This window comes from Mus pahari, chromosome 17, assembly GCF_900095145.1.
Source record: "Mus pahari chromosome 17, PAHARI_EIJ_v1.1, whole genome shotgun sequence".
Lineage (NCBI taxonomy): Eukaryota > Metazoa > Chordata > Mammalia > Rodentia > Muridae > Mus > Mus pahari.
In genome coordinates, this window is record NC_034606.1 from 10,677,361 (window position 1) to 10,686,413 (window position 9,053).

Sequence of the window (9,053 nt, forward strand, 5' to 3'; positions counted from 1 at the left end):
TAATATATAAATTGAAGAGATCACAAGAGTATAGAAATAGAATGTTTAAACCAATAGACATTTAATGAATGGAAGTTATCATTTGGTAGAAATAGAAAGTCTTGATTTTGAAAAGACAATATTAAACAGGTGAAGATACCTAACTCCATTCGAAAGATTAATTGCAATCAATTCTTCAATAAAAATTTTAAATGTTTCTATTCAATTTTCTTCTATATAGGATTCTTGTAAAGATGTAGAGAGGAGACCTTTTTACAAGCTTCAAGAAGTCTAAAAACTTATGTTCAGTAGAAGCACATATAATAATCATCTGCTCCTTTTCTGGTCTGTTCCTCTTTACTGGTTGCATACTTCAGGTTACTTATTCAAATCCAAAACATTCAGAGATAGACTCTAAAACACAAGAGGGAATATGTGGTATTTGACTCTCATGGTCTGGCTCACTATCTTTTAGGCAGGATACTGTTCCCATGAAATCTCAACAGAATGCTAACATAAATAAACAAGATCTCTGTAATGACCACACCAGATGACATGTTAATGTAGAAAGGGGAAATTTCCTAGGAGACACAGGCAATGGTAGGATGCTATGAGAGGGAAACCAGTCTGCTCTAGGAAAGCCCCCCCATAGGTTTTCAGTCCTATAGGGGGTCAGTCCTAAACACATGTACATAAGAGCAACATTAAAAGATCTCAGTAGTTCTATATGTATGTATATATGATGTATAACAATAATAATTATGGGAGAAGAGATCATAAACCTGAGAGGCAATGAGAAGAACATGGAGTTGGAGGGCAAAAAGGAGAATTTAAAATGTTCTAAATATCACATTTATGTATATATTCCTCAAAAACTAAAAAGTTAATTAATTAAAAAATAATTATTTAAAAAATACAAAAATGCTTACATTGAATTTTAATAGACTATGGGTTGTTTTAGATCCCATAGATTTCTAAATTGTTTCATACTCCCTCATTAAGATTTCCATATATTTAAAACTGCCCTTCTATTATGCTAATTCAACACATAAAATAAATTTGTGCCATAGAATAAACTCTTAAGAAATATGCTTCAGTTATCCTGAATAAGCTACAACACTGACTTATGTACTTATATAATTGATTCCATAAATGACCAGGTTATTAAAGAAGAAACACTTTTTATCCTTGAAAGTTTTAAGTTTCTCTTAAACTTTATTTAAAGAAAAGAAAAAAGGAATGGATGTCAGGTAGACAAAGAAGACTAAAATCAATAAGTTCAGATGTAGCTAGCTATCTACAATGTAATGTAACATTCCAGTCAGAAAAAAAGACCAATAAAATTCTGACTGATACCTCTTCAACAAAGAATTATATTTCTGCCAAAAATTGCTGAGATACTATTTAGAGCTGACAGTAGTTGTATATTATAAGAATCCCATGTTACTTTACGATTAGCACACAAGTGTAGCTGGTGACAGAAATTATGTCAGCTCTTTCACAGTATGTGCTGTGACCCCGTTCTACAACTTCTACTCCTTTCCTTTCATATTACTCAACCAGGGATGCTAGAATTAAGTAAAACAATCTAGGTAGCTTAGATAATAGAAATGTATTTGCTCATATATGTGGGCATGATAATTGAGATTAACATTGGATGGAAGTTTTCCTCTGAAATCTTTCTGTAGCATATAGTTGACAAATTTGCCATGCATTTTCATACTTTCCTTTCTCTCCATGTCCATGTGTCTAAGGTTTCTCTTTTTTATAAGAATGCAAAGTATAAGGAATTAAAGACCTCCCTTTGATTCACTTTTAATTATTGTGGCTTAGGACTTCAACATAAAAATTTTAGAGGATAACATTTCAACTCATAATGTTTCAAAAGGGAGAAATATTTGAGTCTTCATCTGAACTAGTAACCAAGAGAAGATGAATGCATGGTGAATTTATATACTAAACATTCTTTAAGTTTAAAATGCTAGCCGTTTGATATGATCTGGCCATAGTAGAAGGCTTCCATTGAAACCCAACCAGCATATGATGATGAAGTCCAATTGAGACTGTGGAGGATGCTAATATTCTACCTCCTACTTGGCAGTCATGAATGAGCTCTGTTAGTGCCAGACACATCGAGCTCTGTTAAATCTCTTCACATGATCTCGCAAGAGGTGAAGATAAGCCATTTTTTATCAAACGTTGTCCAAATTTCAAAGTCATGGATAAAATAAATGATTGCTGTTATTTTGAACCATTGAGTTCTGAAGCATTGAGTCAGAAAAAAAGACCAATAAAATTGCATTGATAAGTATTGTATTGCATGCATTGGTAAGTAACTAGATCACTAATCAGAGTATAATGGATTAAAACAGCACATTAATTTTAACTTTCTAGAAAAAATGAAAAATGTATGTTCCTAAATCATTTAATATTATTAAAAAAGAAACTTTAAAATAAATGTTTTTGAGTAAGAATCTTGTAAAGTCTCCGAGGCTTGGTTACAACTAGAAAATCTCATGCCTCAGCCTCTGAAACAGAGCCAAAATAAATCCTTCAGTCTTGAAGCCAACTTTCAAAGTGGATGAAAGTTTATCATGACAAATTTGTTTCCTTTTTAATATATTGGTGCTCATATACACTAAAAAGAAAATCTACAGTTTTCAATTATTACAAGATAGACTTATTTGTCAAGAGCTATCAATATAAAATTTTCCACTAAATTTACACACATAAAGACAAATTTTTAAGAAACTGGAGATGGGATCAAACCACTTTCTATTTATTTATACAAGGGAGTTCTGATACTTCTTACTCCGAAGGAGAATATGACTCCTTCTCATGATGTCTAAGGAAAGAAGACATGAGAAAAGCAAGTAGGAATCTGATTTTCATGTCTGTTATCAGCCATTGAAATAGATTGGGAAAAAATATGAAAATGGTGTACAAAGGTAATCAGGGTTTTACATTTATTTCATAAAGTGATCAGAGAAATTTTCTGCAAACTATTTCTCATTACATAAAACTAAAATTCATTGCCCAATATAAATCCAAGGAGAATCGATTCAGTCAATAGCTCTGCACAAAATAAAGCCTAGAATAAGAAAACTCTTGGATAAGACCTAAAAACATAAAAATTAAACATGTAAGAGGTAGATGCTAATCTACTAACATTGTGTGCTGGTCAACCCAGAGCAGAAATAAACCTCTGCCATTCAAGAATTACGAGAAAAAAAGAAAGAAAAGAAAAGAAAGGAAAAGAAAAGAAAGAAAGAAAGAAAGAAAGAAAGAAAGAAAGAAAGAAAGAAAGAAAGAAACATTCTGTAGAGAAAAATCAGAATGACTTTGGAACTTAAAAATTTGATTGTATTCTTAACATTCAGAAATATCTTTAGAAAAAAAATTCCCACTAAATTTAGATATTCACCTCAAAATTTTAATCAATGTAGGGACTAGATGATAGATGCTGTGTATCACATAGAAGTAAAATGTAACAACCATAGTTTGAGATAGATGGAATAAGGGTGTCACATGCCTCCACAGAAGGATTTGTGATTGTAAATATCAGAAAAGAGGATTTCTGATGAAGAAGAGATACCATTTTTAATTCTGCCTTTCTAGAAAATCAGAAGAAACAATTTGCTCAATGATTTTTTTAAAAGTGAAGATAGGGAGAAAGAAGATAGGAATAGAACACACCCCTCACAACATATGTTTTATTCATAAGCTGAAATAAGTTTTAATAGAATCCCACAAGAACAATAGAAAAAGTAATATTAAGAGAAAAAAAACCTAAGTCAGAGGCCAGAATATGAAAAATAAAAGTTATTCAAAATAATTTAACTTTCTGAATTTACTGAATATCATTATGGAGTACAAAATTGATATTATGTTTTAAGAGGAAAGTGAACACAAGGGGCACAGAACAGGACTCTGATGACCAGAGAAAGAGATGCCAGTGAGTACACAGAGGCACACACACACACAGACACACAGACACATACACCCCCACACACACAGAGACACACACACCCACCCACCCACACACACACACACACACCCACACACACACACACACACACACACACACTGTGACCTCTTGCATGTCTGTATATATTATACATACATTTGATTTATTTTTTAAAATAATATATGTAATAGCAAATTTTTATTTAATATTTACCTACTGCAAAAGGAAAAGAATAATAATGGGGGGAAGACAAGCTAGAATTCTTTAAATACTACTTGTGAATTTATAACCTATACATTTTTATTAGTTTGATTGATTTTAGTTTATGTATGAAACTTTTGCTAGGTTGTGGTTATGTATACAATGTTTATTATTGTTGTTTATTATTGTGTCCACAGAAGTAAGAAAAGGGTATTGTATTTCCTGGAATGAGAGTTACAGATTATAAAATACTGTGTGGATGCTGGAATTCAATCCCTGATCCTCCCAGGAGCAAAATGTGCCTTTAATCACTGAACCATCTCTCTAGGCTCCAGTGAATAAAATTTATTTCTGATTTCACTATTTAATATATTTAATAATATATAATTATTAAAAATTAAAATTAAAGGAGAAATACAACTATGTAACACAACTATGTAATACAACTATGCGTGTGTGTGTGTTGGGAAGAATTATGTAACTAATTACATTGAGACTTAAATTTCTGACATAAGAGACAAAGAAGAAAAATGAGACTGTTAGTAAGATTTATGACATTAAACAGCACAACTTCTAGCCCTGAAATCGGATAGAAAGTATCATTATAAATGCAAGATGATTTCCCTTTAACAGCTTTACAAAGCTTTTTTAAAGCATATTAGACATACAAAATTCTATGCATCAAGGTGCTAGGGGTGAGAGAGCAATAAAGAGGGTAAAAGCTGTGTACAAATGATTTGATGGGAGGAAATGAGAAAAATGGGGGACTCTTGTTAGGGAGGAGGAGGGAGATAAGTATAGAAAAAGAGAGGAGGACAAATCACAGTAAAGATGTCTAAAAATCTCATACGTGATAATATTGAGCTAAAAATACAGGTAAGTTATAATACAGGTCAGCTGATATTTAAATATGTTTAAATAAAACTTTCTCATCTGGCTGGCAATGTTTCCTCAAAAAGCAAAAGACCGTTGAACAAAAACCCCAACCAGGGGCTGGTGAGATGGCTCAGTGGGTAAGAGCACCTGACTGCTCTTCTGAAGGTCCGGAGTTCAAATCCCAGCAACCACATGGTGGCTCATAACCATCCATAACAAGATCTGACACCCTCTTCTGGAGTGTCTGAAGATAGCTACAGTGTACTTACATATAATAAATAAATAAATCTTTTTTTAAAAAAAACCAACCAGGCATGATAAATTGTTATTCGAATTGTTAGTTTATAAGAGACTCCTGAAACCTTGCAGGCTATCACTCTTAGTTGTCTACTAGACGTAGCATGTAAGTCCATATTGATGAAGGAACCATGTATTCTATCACAAGGCTGTGAGGCAGAACTGACCTGAAAACCTCTTCCCAGAGAACTAATTCATAGGACCAGAAGGTCCCCATGTAAGCTTCCATGAGAGAGAAATGACCAACAGTCCTACCCAGCTATTATATCAATTAAACACAGCAAAAATAAGCATCCACAATAACATTGAGGATCAAGTAGTGCCATACACACCTTAGCAATAACCAACAACCCTCTAATTTGACTTAAAAGCCATTAAACAAGAGAAGACTTATGACCGGCACTCCAAGAGGACCCATGGTTAATAAATTTGAGGAAGAACCTACAAATTCCAATGTACTAAATGAGAATAATCCTTAACTACACTCTAAGTATTTATCTTTACACCCAGAGATAAATGTAGACCTTACCCTGCATTAAGAAAACTTATTTTTGTAACATCAGAGACCATTATAGAAAATCATAATCAATAAAAATGCAATTATAGAGCCCATCTACATATCCAAAAAAGCTGCCAGACTTCAGTGACAAGGATCGCTGAGGAAGAGAAGTGGGGAGAGCAAAACTGTAAAAGCCAGATGATCGGAGTGATTACTATTAGATTGTGTCTGCTAATCTATACCCATAAACTACCATCAACATGATTGCCTAAAGATGATCTGAGCAAGGCCTACAACAATAGACACATTAACATGGATAAAGGATGGTACATAAAGAACTACAGGCAATGAAGGAATCTTAGAGCAAGGGAAAGTCTTCCCTAGGGAATCGTACACCAATTTGCTGTCCAATACCAAATTGCCAATCCTGAAAACAAACATTCAAGTAACAGTATATAGACTAAGCAAGTTATATTTATGTATTTAGGAATATTTGTGTGTGCATGTGTGTGTGTGTGTGTGTGTGTGTGTGTGTAAAACCAATTAATGAAAGAAGAGGTTATGAATCTGAAAGAGAGCAAAGAGGGTTTCATGGGAGAGTTCAGAAGGAGAAGAAGGAAGGGATAAATGGTATAATTATAATGTCAAAAAGTAAAAGAAAAATTTTAAATTTGAGAAAACATGCAATTAGATGAAGTTGAACTTATGTCAGTATGTATGATATCATCTCAACAGTCAAAGGAGTTGAGATATTCAGCATACTTCAATGTTGTGTGTGTGTGTGTGTGTGTGTGTGTGTGTGTGTTCCTTTGCTGTTGTTCAGTTGTTTTGTTTTGGGAGTAAGAACACCTAACATTAGATATGCTCTCTAACTATACACTTTCAGTCTTGTGAAATTACTATGTTCTAGAAGTATAGAAAACAACACAGTGACAATAGTCAAAATCATTCAATTTTATACATCTGTAATACATACTATATTGGTAAATTACCACATTCTATTTAAGCTTGCTGAATCTAGACATTGGAAGTAAGGAGGGATCCCCTTTCCTAAACTCACCTGTGCCAACTCGCCTTCAAACCTCCCTGCCCAAAGAGAGACTGGCCCCCTTACTCTAACAGAGAGAAAGCAGCTAAGAACTAGGAGTAGTAAAAACATTGTGTCCTTGAAAATGTCTGAATGTAAATATTTTCCAGTTGTGGTTACTATTGTCTATCCCAAGCAATAAAACTTCCTCCATTGACAACAAGGAACAGGAAGCTCATATATGAGTAAAAGGATCTTAAGTGGGAACTCAATGAAATAAATATCTTTTGGCTTCTCTAGGTAATTTGTACTGAGTGTTCTTATTCTCTGACTTAATGGGATTGTCCTTGATTATGCTCTTGATAGGCTCCTCACTGACCTTTGTGTCTCTTTTATGATTCCTTTAGCTCAGTTATGTCCTTCTTCATCACATATTTACCCTTTTCTGGTTTTTCCTTCTGAATTCTATAATATTAACATAATATTATAGAATATTATATTATATATATATATTATATTCTATAATATATGTTGCATGCATATATAAATGTATATATATATATATATATATATATATATATATATATATATATATATATATATTCTACTTTGATTTGTTTTCTAGTTTTAACTCTGTCATGGTTTTTTATGTGTGTCATAAACAAAAGCATAAAGTTTAGCTGATAGTAAAAGTGTAAAATCTAAAGTAAAACTCCACAGTTTGTGACTTTCAGTAATGACTACATAAGATGTGGCCAAGAGCTTGTTTGAATCGCTACATTAATCTATCTAGGTGATTTTTTAAAATATGCAAGTTCTTTACAAAAAAATGGGTTTAATTTTTAAAAATGTATGGTAGCTGCTCCAGCTGTCTGCACTGTCCAGTTACACATGACTGGTTTGTTATTTAGTCTATCTGCTGCTCCCATATATCAGCCTCTTGCTATTTATGCCTTTACATTTGCTTGTTCTATGCTTTATGAACTCATTCATTTTGGTACCAAAAAGCATAGCTATTATAGATTGCTCTCTGATTGTACAGAATGTTACCAGAAGATAAGGTCCTCTTAATGATATAAATTTGTTTCCTATTCTGTTCATTAGAAAATCCTAGAAGACAAAACCAATGTAACAGCAATAGCATTCTAGCCACAAATTATAGCCTTTCGATGGTTACTTCTCATTTTTAAAAAAGCCAGGATTATTTATATAAATAACTGCCATTGTCAAATGCAAAAATATATAAGACAAACCTGCAGTATTTTTATGAAACATGAATGAAAAATTAAATACTAACCAATAATTTATTCCTTCCCCCAAGTTACAGGAGCTAACTTAAAAGGTCTCTTGCTAGCCATTTGTAATGAGTAATATCAACTTGATGAGATTTATGAACCCTTTAAGACAAACTTCTGGGCATGTCTGAAATTTTGTTGACTGAAGTGGGAAACCTCCCCCACCACCAAGTGTGGATGGCCCCATTCTACGTGCCATGATCCTGTAATGAATTAAAATGAGAAAGCAAGCTGAGAAGCAGCCATCTTCTCTCTGTCTCTGCTTCCTGACAGACATCTTAGCACATCATGACAAGCTGCCTCTTGCTTATACTGCCCTGCCTTCCATACCACCATAGGTTGTAGCCCTTTTAACTGTGAGTCTGTAAGCTCTCCCTCCCTTCAGTTTCTTCTTGTCAGCTATTTGTCCCTGCAATGAGAGAAGAACCCAAAACACCATGTAAGGACTCAACTGAACATCAATGAGGAAAATATTCTAGTTAGTTAAATAAACTCAATTCAGTAAAGTCATTAACTGTATTAAGACAGTGAGTCTAGTAACCTCATACTATGGAAGGAGACATTATTTTTCCCAAGTATTTTTGGCACCTAGCAACTACTAAAGAAGATTTCAGGACAAATGATAAGTAGTATCTGTGTTCATAATCTTCAGAAATGTGACAGCAAAGGACAGTTCCCTTTAAACAGTCCCCCATGCCTGTTCCCAGTGTCAAGACAACTGACAGCACACTGAGAGGTTTTACTTTCCTGCAGCTTCACTCTTTTTACTGCTTCACGATAACAAACCTACAAATTCTTCCATGTCTTGTTTTCTTTTATTATTATTATTTTTTTAATTTATTTATTATTATTTTCTTTATTTACATTTCAAATCCTATCCCAAAAGTTCCCTATAACCCCCCCCCGCCCCTG